This window comes from Canis aureus, chromosome 3, assembly GCF_053574225.1.
Source record: "Canis aureus isolate CA01 chromosome 3, VMU_Caureus_v.1.0, whole genome shotgun sequence".
In the NCBI taxonomy this organism is placed as follows: Eukaryota; Metazoa; Chordata; class Mammalia; order Carnivora; family Canidae; genus Canis; species Canis aureus.
This window is the reverse complement of record NC_135613.1, coordinates 79902014-79927019: the sequence shown is the minus strand read 5'-3', so window position 1 is coordinate 79927019 and position 25006 is coordinate 79902014. Positions and strand designations below refer to the sequence as shown.

Here is a 25006-nt window from a genome sequence, read left to right as displayed (position 1 = left end):
AGCCCCCTTTAAAACCCAGTCTTTTTGCTTTCTAGGCATGCCTTGGTCCCTAATGAGTTACAGTCCCAGGTTGAAGATGGACATGGCAGACAGAAATTTAACACACACTCTGGTGCACCCATAAACATCAAGGCTGAGGGAGAGGAGGTATGTTTCCAGTTAAGTTAAAACTCCATGAATTCAAGATTCTCCACTCACAAGACAGTAATTCTCCTTATTTCATCACTAACTTACTTCAAATGTGTTTATACAATTTATTGCTACTGAACTTCCAGGCAACTGGTGTAGAGTTAATGAAACCCAGCTTGGAGAAGCTTTGGGCTTTGAACAACTAACCACAGTTTAAATGGTTATGACATGCGGTCAAAGCCACAGCCCAGCCCCACTGCAGTTTCTGTGTTAGGACCTAGTCAAAAACCTTGTCCTCTCACCTTTTGTGCCAAATAGATTGAAAAAGAGGAAAGCGCTGAAAAATAGCCTTCCATGTTTCTTCTCAAGGTTCCCAGCCTTTCTCCCTGACATTTTAACACATCTGTCTTACTAAATGCAGGGCAAAGCCCCTCCCCCCAGGCTCCAAGTAAATATTTTAGTTGCAGTTTGAATTGGCAGCCGGTTGAAATCCTGAAATCCAGTTTGAGTTTAATTGAACAGGGTCAGGCCTACATAAAGCAGTGTTGAGACAGGGGGTAAGGGGGAGGTATCCCGCAGCACTCCAAGTCTGACTCAGTGCAAGTCCAAAAGGCAGTTTCAGAAGGCACAGGTGACACACTGGACAGGAAAAGAAGTAAACTCGTCTTTCTGAATTACTTGGACATTGATTTTTTTTTTTTTTTTATTAATCCTCATTGTCACATGGCATCCTCCCCCAGGCTCTGTCCATGTGGGAACTCCAGGAGGCTCCCTCTTTTTAAACAGGCCCATTTTGGAAGAGTAAAGGGGAGGTACAGGCTTTGCCACTGCCGCACAATAAAAGCCCCTTTTGAAAGCAGCACTTTCATTAACTTAAAGCAATCTATAGACTTAAAAGCATGGAGCAGTAAACTCCCAGAAAGGATCATAAAACAGCCAGTCTCAAGTTGGGTACACTTCAGTGCAATTTGCACGAGGCATTTTACTGTGAGCGGTGGCCGGGCCCATCTCCCTCCAGTAACCCCCTGCCCCTTATTCGGAGCAGCTTCTCTTTCTCTGGGCTTTCATGCCTTTCGCGCTCACAAAGGGGAGGCGGTGACTGGGGAGTCTCCGTGGGGTCACGGCTCCCTCCCGCCCTCCGGCTCCCGGCGGGAGAGCTCTCGAATTCCAAGCCTGCAGAAAAACAGCCTTGGAGCTTGGCCGCCGCCGGGCAGTCCAGAGGCCCGAGGCCGCTGCGGCCACTCGTGGGTCGCGCGTCTTCTGAGTCCCGGAAGCGCGGTCCGGCGGCCCGAGCGAGGGGGGCCGGGGCTGCGGGGGGCCGGGACCGTGGGCTCCGGATTGCAAAAAAAAAAAAAAAAAAGAAAGAAAGAAAGAAAGAAATTTCAAGTCTTCCTCTCGTCCAGCCCCTTACACGCTTTGCTTCCCTGGCTGGCCAGAGGGATAATAACCTCCCACCCGGGTCGGGACTTCTCTCCCACCAACGAGCTAGGCCTGAGCCGTGGGAGGGGAAAATGCGGTTGCGAGGTGCAGCTCGAGTGGGAGATCGCGAGTGCAGAGGCAGGAGGCCCCCTTCCCTTTCCCTAAGACCCCGAGGCCCCTGGGGGGCCGGATGGCAGGGCAGGGCGAGCCAGAGGGCTAGGGGCTAGGGCTTTGCGTAATAGATGTTTGAACACCATCATTTGCTCGGCTTTGGGGAGCGGAGGGTCACCCAGATCTGCCTCAAATGTGAAGCTTTTGGCTCCCACCCGCTGGAGAGCACTCGGAATCCGAAAAGTCAACACGCTGGCGAAGTCCCGAGACCAAGTGGGGTGAGGGTAGAGGACCCAGAGCGCCCCCGTTTCGCAGGCTGGACACACGGGCGGCCGGCGGGCGGGCTCCCCGGCAGCGCCCGCGGGTGGAGGGCCGGCGGCTCGGCGGGACGGCGGACTCGGAGCCCTTCCTGTCCCGGCCGCAGCCCGGCCTCCCCGCGCGATGCGGCAGCTCGCAGCCGGGCCCCCGCGCAGGCCGCGGTCCCTGCGGGCCTCCCGGGCCTCCCGCACCGCCCGCGCCGCCCGCACCGCCCGCACCGCCCGCCGCGCTGCGCCCGCGGCCCCCCGAGGGCCTTCCGGAGCCCGCGGAGCCGCCAGGCTCGGTCCTCCGACCCACTCCGAGCCCTGCGGCGCTGCCCGGCCGCTTCCACCCGGAACGTCCCTTCGATTTGTCCGCTTCCCCGAATCCTTCTCCCGGGACCGGGTCCTGCGCGCCTCAGGTCCTCGGCTCCAGACCCGCTCCCCGGGAGCAGCAGCAGACCTTCGGGGCTCGCCTGCCACGGCCCCGGGGCAACTACTTTCATCGCCTGCCTACACGCCTTTCCACCCACGGAGCGAGGGGACCCGCTCGCGCGACCCTCCCCAAATTCCGATGGCCTCGATCCCAGGGCAAAATACTAGGGACGCCACCCGTCGCGCCGGGTGCAGCCTCAGGTGCAAGCTCGGGCCCCCAGCTCCGACCTGAGCCCGCTGCTCGGGCCGGGGTGTAGACTCAGCAGCCCTTCAGTCCCGCTTCTGCACAGCCTGACTCCTGCCACCCGAAGTCCGGCGTGGCCCTGAGTCCGGGCTGCTGCGCCCCAGCGCCCCCCGCCCCCCGCCGTTCCCAGCCCGGTCCCCGGCGCTCGGGAACCTCGGCTCCCTCGCCCCGAGCCCCGAAGGACCGCCCGCTTCCCTCGTCGCCGCCCCGGGCTCGGGAGTCCGCACAGCCCCGCTCGCCCAACCCCAAAGAAACGCAAACTTTGCGCGGCCGACTCGGGACTCCGCTCCAGCCCCTCACGCCCGGCTCTTGGGCGCTTCCCGTCCCCCCTTTTGCGAACTCGCGTCCCAGTTCTCGAGCCAGGAGGGCTCCCTCCTCCCCGACCTCGCCCTGGGCCCCGGCGCCTCCCCGACCTCGCCGCAGACCCCGCGGAGCCGCTGGTCCTGGGGCGAGGCCCCCAGCCCCGTCCCCACCGGCCCGCCCGCACAGCCCGCTCGGCCCGGCTCCCCGCGCGGGGAGGGACGCGGCCGCGGCTCCTGCGCTCCGAACGCCCGCAGGCAGCTCCGGGCCGGGGGCGCCGAGCGAGCGCCGGCCCAGAGCGCGCCCGGGGCCGGCCCCCGGTTCCCACCGCGCCCGCGGGCCGCCCGGCCCGGCCCGGCCCGGCCCGGCCCGGCCCCGGCGGCTGCACCCGGGCTCCGGCCCGCGCCGGTCCCTACTCCCGGGCCCCCCGGCTCTCCCCGCCCGCGCGCTACGGCGTCTCGGGCCGCGGACAATGCGCGCCCGGCCGCGGGCCCGAGCGGGGCGAGGCGAGGCTAGGCGAGGCGAGGCGGCGGCGGCGGCGGCGGGGGCGGCGGCGGGGCTGCGCGCGGGCCGGGCCGGGGCTCGGGCCGGGGCTCGGGCGGGCCGCGCCGCTCCGGCCGCCTCCTTCCCGGGCCTCGGCGCCGCTCGCGCTGCTCCGCTCCGCGCTCTCCCGGCGCTTCCCCAGCTTCTCTGCACGCTCCCGCCGTCCCTCTCTGCTCGCTGCCTCCCTCCTCCCTGCTGCCTCCCTCTCTCCTCCCTGCTGCCTCCCTCTCTCCCTCTCTCCTCCTTGCCCTGTCGCAATGAATAATACTCTGGCTTGGGGACTGGAATAAAACACACGCGCTCTGAGGCAGCCGCCCGCAGCAGCAGCAGCCGCCGCCGCGCCGCCGCCGCCGCCTGCAAAAGCGTCTCTGACATGGAAATGAATGACAGCTTACCTGATGCCAATCTTCATCAGACTGACACCGGCGTGACAACACAGCCTATACTTCCCAGCACTGCTCGGGACGTCAGCGGCACAGGGACCCGCCCCCCGGAGCCCCCCCTCCTCACACACCTCCCCTCGCCCCACTCCCGCTCGCTCCCCACCCCCCGCGCCCCCACCCACTCCGGCCCGGCGCTCCCAGGCCCGCGCCGCAGCTGGAGTGTCTCCCTCTGCTGGAGGCTTCCCGGAGACGGCGGCGCGGGCCCGCTCCTGCCGGCGGGAGGCGGAGCGGCGCTGCGGAGGCGGCCGCGGACGGCGAGCCCGCCGCTGACCCGGGCGCGCCGGGGCCCCCTCGGAACCGGGCCGCGCCCCCCACCCCACCCCCGCCCCCACCCCGCCCCGCGCCCTCCGCAAACACGGCCTCCTGGGCTCCGCGGCTGGGAGGCGGAGGGGCTTTCCGTGCACCCCGAGACAACTCCCCCGAAATCAGGAAACTTAGAGCTGGCGAGGAGGGAGCCTCCCCTCCACCACCACTCCTTCCCCCCACCCCCCACCCTATTCCTGCCTGATGGCCTCATTTTTATGATTGCATTTGAATAATTCTCATTACCCTGGCCCCAGAAAAGGTGCTCGGATGACACTCTGGTTAGTTATTCCTATTCTCAAGAGCTTTTTCTGCTGTGGGCTTCCCGGGGCGTTCGGCTCACCGAGGGGGAGACTGTAATGGGGTGGGGCAGAGGGAGAGATAAAAGGGTGTAGAGGCTTTGTCAGTAAATCACCTCTTTGCAAATGCCTGGCAAGCCTATTCTAAGCCACTGCTATTTTCATTCTAAAAAGTACCGGAGTTCTGGGGGTCCGGGTGGTGTAATATAAAGGGAGCGACCAGCTGGGCTGTTTCAGCCTGGGCCTGCTAGGGTGGCTTCCATCCACTTCAAGGAAGAAATCCGAATTGGCGCGCGGCCCTCTAAGAAGGCCAGTGCAAGGATTTATGGTCATACGTGTATGTGCTTTCTTTCATTCCGCAAAGATTACAGTCCTACTAAGTGCCAGGCGTAGGCACCCAGCCACCTACAGATGCAGGACTTAGCACATGGCCCTCTGCATAAAGGGGCCCCCTTGACATTTGCTCCTTGCTGCCCTTAGAGGAGCTGGTTCAGCCACAGTCAGGCAGCGATTGATCCTCTGACCCCAGAGCAGGCAGGGGGCCTGGATAAAGCCTAGACAAAGACAGTGATGTAAGCAAGGGAAGCAGAAAGTGAAACCCAAGCAGGCCAGGTTTTCAGTAAAGAATCTGACCCAAGAAGTTGAAGGCTGCCCCATCAGTCTTTGCAGGCCTCTGGGTCACTCCTCATCTGCCTCCATCGTGGGCAAGGACGAGAGCTATTAGCGTTCCATGGCTCGGAAGAGGCAGTTGAGACCTGTTCTGCCTCATGTCCCAGATACACTAAATACTGCTTGTCCAGGTCTTCCCAGTCCCTCCCCAAATTCAACCTCCAAAGTTGCTTGTGGAAGAAAGTCTTCACCCAGAGCCCCCTTTATGGATGGAGTTGAATCCTCTCACCTTCACGTAGAACCTCCAAAGACTTCACTAGGTGGATTTATGTCACCCCAGCCTCTGATCTGTGGTCAGAGACTCTGGCTGCTGACAGCATAATCGCTATTATATATTATACATTGTATAATAATATAATAATAATGAATGCACTTGCCCTTTTTATGTAGTACAGAAGCAGCCAGATTCTCCAACCCAGAGGCTGGAGGTCAGGCTGCCATAAACTCTCAGAGGGAAGCCCTCTTCAGATATGGGAGGGGGAGGGGAGATCCATTTGCCCCCGCCGGGCCCGGGGCCCCTGGAGGGAAGGCTTTCTCTCTTTCTCAGGGCTCATAGTGAGTTGCTGTAGCCTGTAGAGTCAGAGGGGAGAATCAGGCTGAATGTAAATACTTAACCCCATCAGAGAGGTGTCAGTGAGCCATAAATAGTACTGCAGGCAACAGCCATGCATCACTGATTCACACTTGTCACACCCCTCATTTTCTGAGATCTAGTTCTGTGCCCAACTCTTTCTTGATACAGGAGATCTATTGCCATGAGCTGTTAATTTTTGGAGACTTTTAAAGTACCGTGATTTCTACTAATACCCTTTTGATGCCTTAAACTGCACATTGTAATTTAAAATAAATGTACTTGCTTTAACTACATTTGTAATTTGCAAAAGCTTAAAAAATGATTACCTAAATGTAACCATCCCTCCAAAATCATTCAAAGCAAATATTTGTCCTGTACCCACTGGAAGGAAGCTCAGCTGTGTGCACAAGCTAAGGAGAAAGAGCAGAAGCAAAGAAATTCAAGTTACAGTTCCTGTCCTCAAGGAGCTTTCATTCTAGTTGAAGAAGGCAGAGCACCACTATATAAAGCATTAAACGATAATAATATAAGAATCCAACAGACAAACACAAGCTAGTAAATATCTACTGAACACATGAATTGCCAATATGTCAAATTCCAGGAGTTCCATATCTAAATGTTGGCTCTGTCAGCGAGCAGAGAAGGGACAGAGTGGAAATTAAATCTGTAGAATTCACTTTACATACTCTACAGTCTCTCCCAAATCACCCTTCTGAGGATGAAGAAGAGGATGGAGCGGGGCAGACATGTCATGTAAGTCACTAACACATCAACATTATGACCAAACAGGAGTCCCTACCCATCCAGCCATCACAAACACCGGAGTTCCTACGGTATGGTTCTGGGCCTTTTTCTCACTCTTGTCTGCACGTGATTCGTCTTTAGGATAAGCAATTCACACCAGCCCAGATTGTCTCCTATGAGCTGTGGATATGTATAATCAATGGCCTGAGTCCTGTCATTATCAGCCTGTGAATAAAATTTAAGCTTATCTGTATGCATCTGCTCAGGCCACCATAACAAAGTACCACAGGGCCAGCGGCCCAAACAACACTTATTTTTCCATAGTTCTGGAGACTGGGAGTCCAAGATCAAGGTACCAGCAGGATTGGTTCCTGGTGAGACCTCTCTTCCTGGCGTACAGATGGCACCTTCTTGCTATGTCCTTACATGGCCTTCCTCTGTGTGCACCAGAGGGAGAGAGAGATTTCTGATGTCTTTCTCTTCTTATAAGCACACCATTCGTATTGGATTAGAGAACCCCTTCTTAGGACTTGTGTTACCTCCTTAAAGCCCCTATCTCCAAATACAGTCACACTGGGAGTTAGAGCTTCACCACAGTTGAAGCTCTGTGTGAACTTAGGGGAGGACATAATTCAGTTCAGTCCGTAACACTGTCCACATACCAGTTCTCTCTATTCTCAATTATTTTTTTTGATGAATCTCAATTGTGAATTCTTTAAGGATGGGGACGATAACTACTTCATCTTAGAATCCTTAGAACCTTGATAAAGTGCTTAGTCCTGAAAACATTAAAGAAATACTTATCAAATTGAATTGGATGGAATTTATTTCTCCATCATTGCCCCAGCCCAGCTGAGGGACTTACCACCAGTCACCTGGAATATGAATATTTTGATGATTTCCTAATTGCTCTAATGCCACCAATATCCCCAATACTTCCTACATGCTATCACCAGAGTGTTCTTCCTAAAACAATTTTTCCCCTCAGGAAACCACTGTCTATAAGATTTAGCCTCAAATGTTTATTGGACTTTATGATAAAAAGAAGGGACTTGAAAGCCACCCTCCTTAGCATGGCATTCAAATTTTACTTCCTCATCTGGCCCTGGTCTACCTTTCAGTTAATCTCCTGCATCCCCACCTACGCCTCCCCATCACCACCTTCCATGGTTCCCAGTGTTAGCCCACGGACTTCCTGCATACGTTCCTTGTGGAACTTCTTTATAGTTCTGGGTTCCTGGTTGAATCCTGGAGAAAGTTCATCTGGATAAGGGCCTAGGAATCTGTTTTAAAAGCTGGTGCATGAGGAGAATGAGAAGACAAGCTGCAGAATGGGAAAAAAATACTTGTAAAAGACACATCTGATAAAGGCCTGTTATCCAAGAAATATAGAGAACACTTAAAATTCAACATTAAATAAATGAACAACCCAATAAAAACAGGGAAAAGATCTGAACAGACAACTCACCAAAGATATAGAGATGGCAAGTAAGTATATGAAGAGATGCTCAGCATTATTTGTCATTAGGGAATTGCAAATTGAAACAATAAGGTATCACTAACACCTATTAGAATGACCAACATCCAAAACTCCAACAACACCAAATGTTGATGAAGATGTGGAGCAACAGGATGTCTCATTCATTGCTGGTGGGAAGACAAAATGATACGGCTACTTTGGAAGACACTGTAGCAGTTACTTAAAAAACTTAATATACTCTTACCATATGATCCAGCAATTGTACTCCTTGGTATTTACCCAAATTTAAAACTCATGTCCACATAAAAACCTGCACACAGATGCTTAGAGCAGCTTTATTCATAATTACCAAATCTTGGAAGCAACCAAGATATCCTTCAGTAGGTGAATGGGATAAATAAACAACGGTACATCCAGACAATGGAATATTATTTAGCACTAAAAAGAAATGAGCTACAAACTATGAGAAGACATAGTAGAACTTTATTTTTTTTTTTTCATAGTGGAACTTTAAATGTATATCACTCAGTGAAAGAAGCCAATCTGAAAAGGCTGTATAATGTATGACCAACTATGTGACATTCCACAAAAAGCAAAACTACAGAAATAGTAAAAGGATCAGTGGCTGCCATGGTCGTGGGGCAGGGGAGGGGTAAAATGGCAGAGCACAGCAGGTTTTTAGGGCAGCAAGGTACTCTGTATGATACTATAATGGTGGATATGTGTCCTTAGACATTTGTCCAAATCCGCAGGATATACAGCGCCAAGAGTGAACTCTCCTGTAAACTGTGAACTATGGGTAATGATGTGCCGATAAAGGCTTGTCCATTATAACAAATATTCCACACTGGTGGGGTATGTTGATGGTAGTGGGAGAGGCTGTGGATGGTGGTGGGGAACGGGGGACAGGAAGTACAAAGGAAATCTCTGTAATTTCTGCTAACTTTGCTGTGAACCAAATATCACTCTAAAAAATAAAGTTTATTAATAAAAAAAAAGAAAAGAAAAACCCACTTCTAGCCAGCCCTGGTGAAGCCAGGATAATCAGGGCCCTTTCGGCCCTCCCTGCACTTGCTCACGCTTTTCTCTCAGTCTTGACTTTTAATTCCCCCTTCCCCCTACCCACCAAAATCCCATGTGCTGTTAGGACTTAGCCGAAATACCATCTCTTTTCAAAACCTCCTTGCCCCTACCGCCCCCACCCCACCTCTAGCAGAGAACACCAGCTTTGGAGTCACATGGACCTGGCTCCAATCTTCACCCTGTCACAAGATAGGCACATATCTGGGAAGTCACAGATACTCTCCAAGTCTCGGCTTCTGCCTTTATGAAATGAGGATGATAATAGTATCCAGCTCATGAGCCCATGGAGATTAGATAAAATAATGAAGGCAGAGCTCAGCACAGTCCCTGGCACATGGGAGGCTCTCTAACAAATGGAGCCATTAGATTTAATAGCCCTTACCCAGGGCCTCCGCAGTACTTGCCTGCGCCTTTATTATAGTGCTTATTTAATTGGCCTGAGGAAGGGAGATATTGTGTACTGAGAATGCTGTGACAGGCTCTGAGGGCTGGAAACACAGATAATGGGAGCAATGAAAGAGAGGAAGGGGGTGCTTACTCTTCTCCTAAGGCCTCCTTTCTGACCCTGAAACCAGGTGGGGCTGGGGTACTGGGGCGGGGGCAGGGCCAAGTGAGGAAGATTCTGTTCCTGATGAAATGCATCAGGGCACACCCCTTAGAGCCGGGCTGGGGGGATCTGCACATTGCAAAAATGCATCTCCTAAAAGGTGGGGCTGCAGGATTCCGCTCTGAGCTGGAAGTTGGGATGTCTAGGCTCCTTGCCCATATCTGATTCACTTTTTTGACCCTGAGAAAGCCTCTCTCTCTACTCCCCCATTTCACTCCCATCCTCTGGAGCATGGGGGGATGCCACCTGTCTTCTGGGCACATGATAGACAATTAATTGGGTCGTGTCTCTAATCGGCTTCTCTAATATAGGAGCAATACGGTCCCCAAAGCCTTTCAAAAAAAACTTCATCTTTCTTCTGGTAGTGATGTACATATTGGAAGTTTCTTCAAGCATTGGCTGCCTCACACTCTCTCTCTCTCTCTCTCTTTCAAGGTTGCTACCCAGCCCTAACTCCAGATGAGAGGCTCTGTGGGAAGCAGGAAAGGAAAGAGAAGAGTTTTAAGTGATTTTGCAGCTCTTTCCAGTTTCTAGCAAGAGGTGGGCAGTATCACAGCCAGTTTGACGAAACTGAGAAAGAGGAATACGGAGAAAGAGAATATTTAGACTGTAAAATGCTATGCTGATTTCCAAAAAGAGCCACTTGTGGGAAATGGCATCCCAAGAGTTTGGCCACAAAAATTTGAGAAGGAAGGTACAAACCTGTGCCGTCCAACACACAGTGGCCACTAGCCACGAGCAGCTACTAAGCACTTGAAATGCAGCTGATCCAAACTGAGATGTGTAATCATGGATTTAGAAGACTTAGTATAAAAAAAAGAATGTAAAATAGTTCATTAATAATTATTTTATATGTATTAGATGTTGAATTGATAATCTTTTGGACACCTTGAATTAAATTAAAATAGGCTATTAAAAATCTTTTCACCTATTTCTTTTACCTTTTTTTAGTGTGATTGTCAAAAAAATTGTAACTTAATATATGACTTGCATTGTTGTTATTGAAGCCTCTCCTCTGGGCTTCATTTTTATCTTGATAAAAACTATGCTTGGATGCTGAAATTTTTACCATTTATCATGTAACACTCTGGCTCACCAGTTCTTCCAACTACTCTGCTTCCCAGCACCACCACATGGGATCAGCTTAGGGGTGACAGAGTGAGGGGAGGACAGCAGGACAGTCAGTGCCTCTTCCCTCAGACTGCAGAAGTTGCAAGAACCACCCCTCCTCCACTCACAGGGTTATGTGGAGTTTTGAAATGTCTACTCTCTCCAAAACAAAGACCTCTTCTCCTTGAAGACCTGTACTGAACCCTCGTCCCCCATCTCCTTCAGCCACCTCATCACCTTCAGAGTTCTCATGCCTGCTATCACCATGCTTGGCTCTATTTCCCTTGGCTCTATTCCCATTCTCACCTCCTCACCATTACCTCCTCACGGAATTGCCCGGCCTTCTGCTCATACCCTGGACCATCTCCTCCCTGTCTCCAGGGATGAACTCTAAGAGCATTTGTTGCCTCTGATGCTGCGTCCAACCTCTAAGCTTCCCTGAGCTGAGGATTTTGCATGGCCACGCTCTCAACTTCATTCTGGCAGCCAGACCTACAGCAGCCAGGCTGCTGGGCTCAGAGAACTGAGCAACAACCCTGGAAAGGGGTGAGGCCTCATTGTGTGAAGAGGCCAGTCCTGTCTTACCATGTTGCAGGGGGAGGGTGAGAAAAGAGTGACCAAATGAAGGAACAAGATACTCAACTTAGCCAGCACAGGGAGCATGGTTAGCCTAGCAAGGAAGATTAAAACAAAGAAGCAACAATAATAACAGCTAATATGTATTGATGATTTGCTCAGTGCCAGACTCCGAGCTAAGTGCTCAAGATGCCCTGCCTAATCACATTCCCATGGTGTCCCCATGAGGCTGAGATAAGGGGAGTAACTTGTCACCAAGTAACAAGTGTGTGGACTCAGGCAGGCTGCCTCCAGGACCCATACTTGGAACTACTTGGAACCACTATGCTGCACTGCTTCCTCATAAACATCAACATTCACATCTTCATTCATTTGTTCATTCTCTGATTCACTCATTCAGGATGCATACACAGATAGCCTCTAAAAGATGTTCCAGCTCATGGACTTCTATTCAGCATGTAGGCTGGCCAGGCACCTGCTAGGCCCTTGGGCTATAACGATGAGGAAAGCACAATCCCTGAACTCAGAGATCGCAGGTTTTCAGCAACCAAGGGAGGTGTAGGAAAGTCTAATTCTGTCTTCAGATCACACTGTTTTACAGGCAGAGAAACTGAGACTGGACAGGAGGGGGAAGGATAGGGTCAAGCTCAAATGTCTCCTGCCATAATGGGGCAAGGAAGAGTCAGCTTGCATTGTCTAACCAAACCAGGGTTTGTCATCCAGCTCCACCCTTCCCTGGAGGTTTTACAAACACACTGTGTCACTTCTTGGCTACAGGTCCTCTTGACAGACTCAGCATGTCTTCTTCTGCCTGCGTCCCCATTGGCTGCTATCACAATGCATAGTGGGAGTGTCAATACTCAAGTCAAAACTCATCCATTCCAGAAACTCTGCTTAATTCAGGACACTCATGTCCTGTATCCTTCTGAATTTGTGGGCTCACATTTCCACTATAGTAGTATGCACTTGAATGCTACTTTGCACATGTTCTTAAATTTCAAATATGTATGCATTAGCTCCCCAACTAGATTTTGAGCTTCTTAAAGGCAAAGACTACTTGTTGTGGTTGTCTTTTATATATATCTTACCTTTCCAATCTCCAAGCATTTGGAAGCAACCTCAGAGTATGTGAATTGCCTAATAAATACTGATGATCGACTGTGCACAGACATAACTTTGTGTGTCTGTCTGTCTGAATCAGTATGTATAGCAGGGATGTTTGTGTGTACAAGTATCAGTGTAAGTATGTGTGGATGAATTCTCCAGCTATTGCAGTCATGGAAGCTTAGACACACAGCAGCACAATCCGTCAGTTTCCAGACGTTATCTCTCATGATAATTTCCTGCCAAATCTTTGAGTTGCAATTAAGAAAGTAGATAATTTGAAACATTTTCCTCTGCATGTTGAGATGGATTATAATCCTAATTTGATAAAGACTCTTAATGACTCATTAGCCACCCTTGGCTTCTCCTCAGGTCATCCAACTTCCCAGGCACGGGGAGGCAGCAATGCTCAGGCCATTACATGTTATTGCTTCAGCAGCACTAAAACCAAGACACAACAAAGCCACAATAGCACACCACAGCGCCACAGCCCTTGAATTCTCTTTTCTTCAGCTCCTAGATTTGGGCGTTGGATTTTCTTTTCCTGGAGTTGAACAAAGCCTCTAATTTCTTGATAACCAAAATGTTTTCCCTGGGGTCTTTGTACACTGCCCAAGGTGGCATGTACAATGTACTGTAGCCTTCCCTCTGCATAATGACAGAGGAAGACTGTTCTCAAATCTCCAGCCTCTAACCCCATAATAATTTGTTTCCTAGGAAGTGATTCCCCAAGTCCAAAGCGTAGGATTCCTGGGAGCAAGGACTATTTCAGGTTGTTTACAGATGATAACCACATAAAAGCCCCCTTTCTACTTTGGCTGACCAGGGATCAGAAAGCACCAAAGGCCTTTTGGGAGGTTACCCCACCCATTTATTTCCTTCTCTCCTGGCAGAGTGACACCTCTTCCAGCCAAGGTGTAAATAATTAAATTCTTCACAGGACCATGGTTTCTTCCCTTGTGTTGCCCAGTCTAGAATTGAAGAACCCTGACTCTCAGAAAGTTCTTCCTCATACATGGACTCATGTGGATATGTACGCAGCATACATGGACACACACACGTCACAGATGTTCCTGTAGGATGCACATCCACACAACCACAGCAGCACAGAGACAGCATGGATATGTGTGCAAGGACTTTAAACGGCCCTTGATCCTGAGATCTGATAGGAGAGTAAGGAGGAGAGGGAGGCTTAGTCAACCAGCAAACATCTTTGTTGCATGCCTACTACGTGCCAGGCACTGTGCTAGGGAACAATGTGGCCAAAGAGAATGGAGACGCTGGGGGTGATCAAACAAAGTCAGACCAGTGGTTGCTGCCCTCAGATTTGTAGCAGGTGGGGGTGGCATCTGTAGTCCCCATCAGACTTCTGAGCTCAAATTCCCTTCCCATCCCTCCCCCATGTGTGTTCTTACTCCTGTCCCCACTCTACTCTATCCCTGATGTCTACAGGGTAGGCTTGGGTGAGATAAAAAGCTTCCACTCCCCCATCCCTCTCCCCCCTTGCACATTTGATCAATGTGACAAATGCTTTCTGGGCAGGACCCCTGAGGCTGTCTTTGCTGCCACCCACCCCTCCTTCCTTCCCAATGAGTCCAGGGAGATCTGAGCAGAGGGGTGATGGATAGCCCTGTCTTATTGTTCCAGACTCCAAATCCAACAGGGGCCTGGGAGAGCTGTATAAATCAGAGCTTGGGCTGGGCTCTCACCAGCGTGAGGGCTCAACAAGAGGAATGGAAGGCGAGGGACCATAAAACTGTCTGTGGGCTAAGTCGTTTCATTTCAAGTCAGGGCCAGGGAGAGAAAATGTTTGGTTCTTGGGAGACAGACTCATTTGAAGAGGATGGATAAGCTGGTGGAGGTCTGCATGTCTGCATGCTCAGAGAGAGGGAGGCTGAGGGAGACCAGTCCCACAGGAGGGGGTACTAGACAAGTTGTCCCTCACCTCTGGTGATTTTGGAAGCTTGTTAGGTAAATGGCAGAGTTTGTTAACATTCGCACCATCCAAGAGGGTGGGTATACTCATGTCCCAAACTTTGATGTGGTTTGGGAAAATTGATCTCTAGTGAAAAGAGAAGATTTTCGTCCCAGATAGCTAATAATTTTCCCTTCTTTGAGGAAGGAACAGATGGGGGTTAAAAAGAAAAAAAAAAAAAAGGCAATGCTGGATATTAGCTCTAACTGTGATGAAACCAGGATCAGAGAGCCAGGAGTCATTACCATTTCATTTACTGAAACCTTATGGAAGAGCTAGTGTGTGTCAGGCACTGTGCTAGGTGGCGGGGGCACAGAACCACGGGGGCCTGTTCTCAAGGAGCTCCCAGTCTAGTGGGAGAGACAGAGAGGCAGTCTTGTAAATCAATGGCATGTCGTTCAGTATCCTTTGTCACAGCACTTGTGGTAAATTGCTGCATTTATTGATTTGCCTGTAATTCTCCCCTCATTAGACTGGAAGCTCCTTGAAAGGAGAAAGGGAAGGAACCAACATTTGAGTGTCAATTATAAGCTCTCATTAGGCATTTTAGAGTCATTGCATATCCACCATAACTCTTTACGATATATTTTATTATCCTCATTTTACAGATAAGAAGATTGAGGCTCAGAAAGGTTAATTCACTTGCCCAAGGCCAGAGGTAGTATGTGGTATGTGGGAGAGCTGGGACTCAACTCAAGTTAGTACGTCCCCACACAATGCTCACAGGCTCTCATACTGCACCTTCATCTCCTGAAGCTGTAGCCAACTCAGGAAGCTGTTGACTATATACAGGAGGGAGGGGCACAGAGCTGCATGTGGCTAATCTGGGTGGGAGGGTCAGGAAGACTTTGCAGAGGAAGGGATTACTGAACAGTTCTAAAGAACAAATACAATTTGCCAAAATGACAAGAGATGAAAGTCAATGTAAGTGGAAACCACATGTGCAAAAATGATGTGGAGGCATGAAATGGCGTCATGTGTACTGGCCATCTACTCAAGGGCTCCCTGCCTCACCCATGACCTCCTTTCCCCTTCCCGTTTCAGGCCTAAGAAACAAGAGCTCATCAGTGACCCAATGGGGCATCTGTACTACGTGGTGCAGTGTGTTTCTTTTGCTGTTATTGTCGTTACCTTTCCTGGGACTAGATTTTGAGATCCAGGGAGGATCCAGTCTACTTTACTCATAAGCATAATTCCAATATCTAGAATGGTGCCTGACTAATTTTGGAATGAGTGACAGAAGAGGACGACAAAAAGGGGATGTTTTCTACATCTCTGCCTTTCCATGAGGCTGGTATAATTGGGCCAGACTAGGAGTCCCTCCTGTTTGGGGTGACGGAAAACAATTTTAAGGCCAGATAGGCACTGAGATAGGATGAAAGGAGGTAAGGCCCAGGGTCCTTGAGCAGTTGGCAAAGGCAAGCCTTGCCTTCTATCTTCCTTGCTTCCTCCCCTCTAGAGTTCAGGAGCCAAATTTAGGATGTAGACTTAGAGAAAGGGGGCCACAGAACTGACCTTGGACCTGCCCCTAATCTTCAGCTCATGCTAACAAGACGAGTCTTTGTGGGACAGAAGCTTGAGGAACACCAATATTTAAGGAGTATCACAAAGCAGAGGAGCCTACAAGGGAAACCGAGGAGAGCCCAGGGAGCCATAAGACCCAAAATGACACCCAGTTACCCACCCATCTTCTTCTACAGCTTAGTGGCTATCACCCCACAGAAGTCTGTGGATCACTTGTGCAACTTCTAGAAATGACAGAGGTATTAACTAAGGACAAGAATGAAAGAAACAAAACAGTTGGTTAAAGAGTTTCACGGTTTGTAAGCAAAACAAAGAGGGAAGAGTGGTACTGACTCAACAGAAAGAGGATATCACAAGCCAAGGGCCTGTAGTAGGGGCTGATCTACTCTGCAGAGCCCTGAAACATTCAGCCTTCAGAGGCACTAAGTCCCATGGCCCTGAGGCCAGATACCTGGCAGGAGAGGGGGCATTGGTGGGAAGTCTGTTTATAAGAGGGGTCCCTACCCCCATAGACAGACAGCCAAATTTCTCTGTCCTTCAGTAAATGAGACTTTTTTTTCTTTGGAGGAACTAAATAAGAACCATATTGGACTTGGGAACACCAAGTATGGTGGTGAATTAAGGGGAGATCTGCATGCTGAACTGTGTGACTATTAGTCCTTTCTCTGGCCTTGTTGGCAACTTCCCATGACCGCCAACAAGTAGACTGGAAGATTCTTCTTTGAAAACTGAATAACTCCAGGGAGAACTCCAGTTACTGTTATTTGAAGTTCCCTCAATAAAAAGACTCATTTTCCATCTGAGCACCCTATCTGAAGCCCACTAGTTAACAAACTCTGCCATTTACCTAACAAGCTTCCAAAATCAACTTTCAGTGTCTCTTTCTTAAATATAAATAAGCAGTCAAGAATCAGCAGATACTTACAGAAAGACTCAAGCTTGATAAAGGGAGACTGAAAAAAACCAGATAAAAAAGAGATCTGAGGTGATAGAGATTTTGCAAGGAGGAATAAAAAAGTTCAAAAGAGCAATAACATCAATTCAAGAAGGTAAGAGCTTGCATCTATAAAGCAAGGAGAGATTACAATTAAAAAGGAAAAAAATAAATGAAAAAAGCCTCTCTGAAATTAAAAATATAATTACAATTTTTTTTCAAAAACTCATAAGATTTAGAAGACAAAGTTGAGGAAGATTTCCAAGAGGGAAACAAAAGGGAGAGAGAGATGAATAACAGAAGAGAAATAAAGGACATTAATCTCCTCATTAGCCTACCACAAAGACTAAAATGAAAAAAAGAGATCTGGGATCCCTGGGTGGCTCAGCGGTTTAGCGCCCGCCTTTGGCCAGGGCACGATCCTGAAGTCCCAGAATCAATTCCCACGTCAGGCTCCCGCATGGAGCCTGCTTCTCCCTCCTCCTGTGTCTCTGCCTCTCTCTCTCTCTTTCTCTCTCTCTCTCTTTCTCTCTCTCTCTCTATCATAAATAAATAAATAAATCTTTAAAAAAAGAAAAAAAGAGATCTATCAAAGCCTACCACCATCATCACTGTGATTTTATAAGACTGACGTGCTGCCCACTGCACTAAGGTAGCCAGTTTTTGTGATTTTGAATCATGAGGGATAAATAAAAGTTCCTACAATTTTCTAAGGAGAAAAAGAACCAGGCAAAAGAAACAAGAATAAGAATATTAAACTTCTCCAAAAGCAGCATCAGATGTTAAAAGATAACAGAGAAAGGTCTTCTAAATTCTGAAAGAAAATTCTTTTTAGTCTAGAATTCTACACACAAATAAATTATCAATCACACATCAGAGTAGTATATATTTTCAGGTAGTCAGTATCTCAAGACAATTACCTCTAAAGTACTCATTCTTAAGAAGTTATTGGAGAGAGGTGCCAGGCTGGCTCAGTGAGTACAGCATGTGACTCTTGATCTTGGGGTTGTTAAGTTCGAGTCCCATATTAGGTGTAGAGATTACTTAAAAATAAAATCTTTTAAAAAAGAGAAGAGAATGGAATTTAGCAATTTAGTTTGATGATAATGTAATAGTGAAGACAGCTAATTCAGGAAATAGGGGCTCCAACATAAGAAGGCGATAAAGGAAATATTCAAAATGATGGTAAAAGGAAGCCTCAGAATAACAGTTATGCAATATTCCAATTCTAAGAGCAACCAATCCAGATCGGAGCAGAGAAACAGGAGGTTCTTGGAGGGACAACTGTAAAGGGGAAAAATGGAACAAATGGGCTTGAATGTATGCAACATGGTATTAACAAGTATGCAGTGGAATTGTTGAACCATTTGAAAAAAATTATAAGTACATTTAAGCATAAGGTCAATTAAAAATGAGGCAACTATTAATTCCAAGAGGAACAAAGAATTGTACAAAAGAGAACACACGATCACAGTGTGCTACTTGACTCAGGAGTAAATAATATTTGTGTAGTCATGAGTACATAAACACTAAATATCAACGTAACAAAAAAAGGTTTATGTTGGAGTGGTAGAAGGAGGGGAAGTGCAGGGATGGCATTGGAGGGTAAAGGGTGGGAGAAACTAAGGTCTCATCTACCATGGTAGAGAGTCAATATACAATTTCTAAAATTGGCAAATCAAAAGATAGCAGTATAAGCATAGCATTTTAAAATATGGCAACACTTACAAATGAGAAATAAGCTGAAAGAGTTGAGGTTGACTGACTTGAGGAGCGGGACTTGGGAATGTGAAGGGCTGAGGCAAGGCAACTGCTGATTTCCAAATTGTGTATAAGCGTTCTTTGATTAAATTGAAAATTAAACTTTTTTTAAAAAAAGATTTTATTTATTTATTCATGAGACACAGAGAGAGAGAGAGAGAGGGAGGGAGGGAGGGAGGGAGGGAAAAGCAGGCTTCATGCAGGGAGCCTGATGCGGGACTTGATCCCTGGTCTCCAGGATCACACCCTGGACCAAAGGCAACCACTAAACCACCAAGCTACCCAGGGATCCCCGAAAATTAAACTTTTGAGAGTCTCTCTGGCTCACATACAGTCTAGCTTAGCTTCTTATGATAAAACATCAGATGATAATTTGGGGCCAAAGTTCTGGCTGAAATAAAGGATGCATTTTTATGTGCGTATCTGCATATATCCCTTGGAGAACTGACATGGTAGTGGGTGGTCAATAGGCTTCAAAGATTAAGAAATCTGATCCTGACCTATGGTTGTGGACATCACAGACAATTTTCAAACATATCATATTTCATGTTTGACTGAGCATGCTGGTCTCTCTGATTACAATAAACAAACTTCCCAAGCCCCTAACAAGGTGAACGTCTCTTCAACCTTTAAAACTCTCCTAAGCTATCATCAATTCTAGAAAGTCCTTCCTGATGCCTCCTCTCTGAAGAGTTACTTGTTCCCTCTTTCAGCCTACTTCTGAATCATCTGTGTCTACGTCCAGCAAAGCATCCCAAACCCCGTGATTCAGTTAGAAGTAAGCTGTCTCTCCAGCTACTCTATGATTCTGTCTATAGTCTGCAGTTTGTGCTAGTTATGCTGCAGGATAAACAACCACAAAATCTCAGTCACTCACCACACAACGGTTTATCTCTCATCATGTTATATGTTGGCTGTGGCTCTGGCTCCACTTCATATCATCTCTTTATGTGGGTCTTATTCTGGACAGGCCATTCTCCTGGCAGACAGAAAACAGAAAATGTCTATGGGACCACAAAATGTTCCTGAAAGCCTTTGCTCAAAAGTAACCTATCACTTCTGCTTAATTTTTATTGGCCAAACCAAGTCACATGACAAAGTCTGATGTCAATGGCACAGATAAGCATAATTCCATCGCAGGGAGGGGCAGCAAATAATTGGGTGCAATAATACCATCTACCACAATCTCCTCTTTGTTGGAGTCCACATCTTATTTTTTGTATCCTGGGCCTAGCACAATGCTTGGCACCAAGTAGTATTCAGGGCATCTTCATTGACTTAAACTGAATTGTCAAATAATAACTTAGCCTAGTATTACATCCTGAGAACAGAAGGAGATTTGGAAAGGGCTTAATATAGAGCTAGGAGGGTATCAACAACAAGTTCATGGTATGTGGAACAGCACCCTAGACTTGGGTGTCAGTTCAGACTCTAAAAGTCATTACACCTCTCTGGGCTCATCTTTAAAATGAAGGAGATGAAGGAGAGGATCTCTAGGATCCTTTCCAGTCCTAACTTTTCAGGAGTCTGTCAGAGAACACCTCCACCTGAGTTCCTTCCTATCTGCTTGCCAATCTGCCAAGTTCTAGTAGTTATGTTAGTCAGTTCTACAACTGAGAAGAAAATAAGCCCTAAAGTCACGTCACACGCTAAAATGAATTTCTAAACACTGAAAATTCAACGATAACAATAAGACAAAATAAAACTGTACTTCAAAAATGAATGTGTTTTCAACAAAAATGTTAAGTGGCAAATGTTTTCTTTTAAACAAACCATTTTCTGTTTTGAGCACATTGTTCTAGACAGAGGGATATCCATTACATGAAAGTTACTTATCACGACATTGCAGAGGGGTGATTACACATCTGAATGTACCCACACTGAGTTCTGGTTCACAAATGGAAATCATAACGTAAGTAGAAACTGCCTTGTACATAGTGAGAGTTTGGTGTTTGTTGAATGAATAAATATATGTCTTGGTTTGACTTCTTGGGCACTGAAGCTAACATTACCAATCCAATGTAGCTCTATTCAACTGTATCTGGACCTGGTCTTGATTATGCTTTAAAGCTTTTAGCAAAAAAAAAAAAAAAAAAAAAAAAAAAAAAAAATCTAAAAAGGTTTGAGAAATCCTGTAGCTGATGGGCTGACATACTAAGAGAATTATTTAACAGATCTTGGGTCCTCAGCCCTGTGTTCTCAACAGCAGAAGGCAAACGTTGTGATGACCCTGTTTGATTAAAGAATTTGTACTTTTAAGTTTCCACCCATAAATCAGGGATGCCAATACAGGTATCCATCACCACCAGATAATAACAGCATGTGCATATCATTTACTGTATTCTGATTTCTTTACATATGTTAACTTATCACAGCAACCATAGGAAATGGGTTCTGTTATCATCGTCATTTTACTGATGGGGGAATCAAGGCACAGAAGGGTTAATTAACCTGTCCAGGGTCACACACTGGGCTAGACTTTGAACTCAGGACATCAGGCTCTAGAGTCTTCTAAAGTCCTCTCTACATTATATTGTCTGAGGGGGCAGCAGGCTACCAAGTGGGTTGGATTCATTCTTGGATATAGATATAGCCTGAAATCATAAGCATATCATCAGCCCCTCATCTATAAAGATCCTTCCCACCTGTCCCCACAGCAGCCCGGGAGACTATGGCTTCCACCTTCTAATCATGGGTGCCATGAGGAAAGTGAGTGTGACTGGCTCCCTCAAATACCAGAAAGGATAATTTTTCAGGTGTATATCATTGATCCTTAGCCATCTCCAAATTTCTGGATTCCATGCCCCCTTGCCTAGATGAATATAAGGAAAGGTAACCTCTCCCCGGTACAGCGAGGTCCACTTTATAGTGGTCCGAGCACAGCAATCACCACATCAGGCTCTTTCCTGTAAAAAGCAATCAATACTGTCCCATCCCACATCCTCACCCTTTCCTGCTCCTTGGTCTATAACTGCTATTGATTACATCAGAGCTGGGAAGCAAATGCCAAGATATATCAATCAATCACCAAGGTACCAAAGAGACTTTATTAAAACCATTACACCTTCTTCTGTTTTCCTGCCCACCCCAGTTTCCTCAGCCCAGTGGCCATTTCTTTTGGAATGTTTCCAAGAACTTTGCAGACATGATCTGATGGCTGGTGGAATTTCCTCTATTTGGGGAAAATTTAGACCCAGAGAAGGTGCAAGAACAAGTCCCATGGTGAGAAGATGGAAACCAGGTGTGTGAAAATATGTGCATGTGTCTGTGGAGTATATATATATGAAAATGTGCATGTACATATGTTTGTTTAAAGAAAAATCTAGAACTTAGTCACATTTCAGAAACATTTTGTAATTATCGCTGAAATTTTTACAAATCAATTCCTTCTGGTCGCTTAATGTCCTTCACTAAGTGGTTTAATTGTGAAATTTCACTTTATAATTGGGTTCATTTTAATGCAGAAAAAGGTAGATTTGCATAAGCAAATGACAAACAGTTAACAAAATCCATTAGCAGAGACACAGGAATCCAAAGAGCCACACACCCTGGGTTGTCAGTTTAGAATCAAAACCTGTGGTAAGGGATCCCTGGGTGGCGCAGCAGTTTGGCGCCTGCCTTTGGCCCAGGGCGCGATCCTGGAGACCCGGGATCGAATCCCACGTCGGGCTTCTGGTGCATGGAGCCTGCTTCTCCCTCTGCCTGTGTCTCTGCCTCTCTCTCTCTCTCACTGTGTGCCTATCATAAAAAAAAAAAAAAAAAAAAAAAAAAAAACCTGTGGTAAGAAAGTCCCTGGCCAAACTCAGATCAAGTTCTGCTGCCCCTAACCAAACAGAGGGAAGGAGGAAAAGCATTTCAAATGCTTTAACATATTACTAAAACAATAGGAAGCCTGCCAATGTGGCAGAAGAGACAAAGTAAAGGAGGATTTCTGTTTGTCAATGAAAGACCAAAGACCATTTCTTTGAAACTCCAGTCAAGGATTTAAAAAGAATCACCAGTTTTTCGTAGCCCTTTGACAATTCTTTTTCCAAGTGAAAAGGGTACTGGACTCAAAACAGAAGGGAGTGTGGAGAATCTGACTTCTAGTCCTCATCTTCTTGCTGAGGTCTCAACTAGACCATACCTGAAAGCCTATGTTTCTTCTTTCTTCTTCTTCTTCTCCTTCTTCTCCTCCTCTCCTCCTCTTCTTTTCTTCTCCTTCTTTTTAAGATTTTATTTATTTGAGAGAGAGCATAAGTGGGCAGAAGGACAGAGGAAAAGGGAGAAACAGACTTCTCATTGAGCAGGGGCTCCATCCCAGGACTCTGGAATCATGACCTGAACTGAAGGCAGATGCTTAACTGACTGAGCCACCCAGGTGCTCCTGAATGTCTATGTTTCAAAGCTCCTACTGTCATTACCAGTAATTGGTGAATTCTTTCATTCGTTCACACTCAACAAATATTCATTGAGTGCTTGCTATGAATAGGTCCTATAGACATTACAGAGGCTCACAAGGACATGGGGTGAGGGCTAAGCTAAGAAATACATAAATAAACAGTAGATAAGGCACTGTCCTCATGGAACTCACAGTCTAATTGAGTGTTATGGATTGAATTGTGTCCCCTTAAAGTTTATAGTTTGATAGAACTGGCATCCTTCTAAGAAGAGAAAGAGACACCAGATCTCTCTGTCTCTCTTTTTCTTTTCTCCATGCACACACAGAGAGGAAGCCCTGTGAGAACGCTGTGAGAAAGTAGCCATCTGCAAGCCAGGAAGAGACACTGCACCAGAAATCAACCCTACCAACACCTTGACCTTGGACTTGCTAGTGTTCAGAACTATAAGAAAATGAAGTTCTGTTGTTTAAGTCACCTAGTCTGTGGTATTTTCTTAGAGCAGCTGGAGCAGACTACTACATAGCACAAAGGCACGATGCTATGGAGCACAGGTTGGGGTGCCTTGCCCCATCTAGGGGATGAGGAAGGCTTCCCAGAGGATCTGACACCTAAAAGGCCAAGAGAACTGGCAGGGGAAAGGCAGAGGTGGAGGGGGGTTTCCAGGACAGGATACTCACATGCCGAAGACCTGCAGGTAAGGGGAGTTCAGTTCATTTGGGGGAGCCAGACGCATTTCCTTATGGATGGAGCCTGAAGTGTCAGAGGAAGAGTAGAGCTAGGGCTGAGGACATAAGGGGAGCCAGGTCCAGGAGGTTTCATAAGCAAACATGTCCCTGAAGATCTTGAAGGCCAAGGAGCTGCTGTACCTTTTGAAACTTTGGGTTCACCCTTTGATACTTCCGATTCTGCTGAAAAAAATGCCAGCTTGGGTTCCGCAGACACGGAGTAGTCTGCTTTTCCACCTCCCTAACCAGTCAAGTGCTTCTTTGTATGTTTGTGTATGTCCCTTGTGGAAATGCTTTACTTTTTCATCCCTACGTTTCCTCCTTGCCTTTTGAAGCATCTTCTTCGGGTGCTTGCCTTCAGCTCTGCAAAATTCCTTTGCTTTTTGTTCATAATTGGTAGTGCTTGTTGAGTCAGTTAACGCCAATCATGTACCAGGCACTGTTTTTAAGGGCTTTCAGTGTATCAGCTTTGCAATGCTCAGAGCAACCTTATGAAGTAGATTCTGTTAACTCCAGTTTATGTAAAAGGAAACTGAGCCCAGAGAGATTAAGACATTTGCCCAGGGCCACTCAGCTAAATGAAAAAGCCAGGATTAAAAACCAGAGCAGTCTAGCTTGGGTGTTCATATTTTTAACTACTACTATGCTATATTGTCTAGGGGGAGAGGGGAACAGATGGAGAAACCGGGGCCAGTTAGATTGCCATGACTAGGTGAGTGAAGTGCTTGGAGCTCTTTCTGATTCTGGAACCTATGCTCTTAAACTCTTGAGGGGATGGAGAAGCAGCAGCTGGCTTGGAGAGGGACTCGGGAAGTAGGCTAGATAGAACTATCGTGGAGTAGTTGAAGAACAAGGGAGAGAGATGAGAGAAGCAAAAAGTTGGGGTCACACTCAGGTTTCTAGGCAAATGGTACAACCAAACCTTTGTCATTTTGTGCCACTTTATTCCTTGTTTACTCATTATCTCAGTCATTGGACAAATGCTTATTCAGAACTTATTCTGTTTCAGGCACTGGGCTGGAAAAGAGGTGCTGGTAAGTCCTGAGAATGACCATGAGCCTCACCAGCGCCTTCCCTGTACCTACTTTTCTGGAGCTCAAGGACTTTACATTTGAGGGGATGGGGTTGATATATAAATAAATACAACAAATTATTATGGTGCTCAAAATGAGCAATATATATATATATATTCCCATCTATCTATAAAGTCATAAAAGGAGGACTTCCTATCTCTGC

The 25006-nt window shown here is 47.3% G+C and overlaps 1 protein-coding gene and 1 long non-coding RNA gene across 20 annotated transcripts in view; one reads left to right on the top strand and one right to left on the bottom strand.

Annotated features, from left to right (window-relative positions):
• PKNOX2 (PBX/knotted 1 homeobox 2) overlaps window positions 1-25006 on the bottom strand; it is a 309255-nt gene that overhangs the window by 254038 nt on the left and 30211 nt on the right. For 11 of the 19 annotated variants that reach the window (XM_077894041.1, XM_077894039.1, XM_077894038.1 and 8 more), the window contains exon 1: window positions 3873-4019. The gene's annotated coding sequence lies outside the window, so the exon portion shown is untranslated. Of the gene's footprint in view, window positions 1-3872; window positions 4021-19540; window positions 19643-25006 lie in introns of those variants that run through there. The other 8 variants (XM_077894043.1, XM_077894040.1, XM_077894035.1 and 5 more) reach the window with 4 other exon arrangements.
• On the top strand, window positions 34-23484 carry LOC144311474 (uncharacterized). The gene is made up of 3 exons (XR_013377079.1): window positions 34-147; window positions 21755-21904; window positions 23371-23484. It is a non-coding gene; the product is annotated as an uncharacterized LOC144311474 (long non-coding RNA).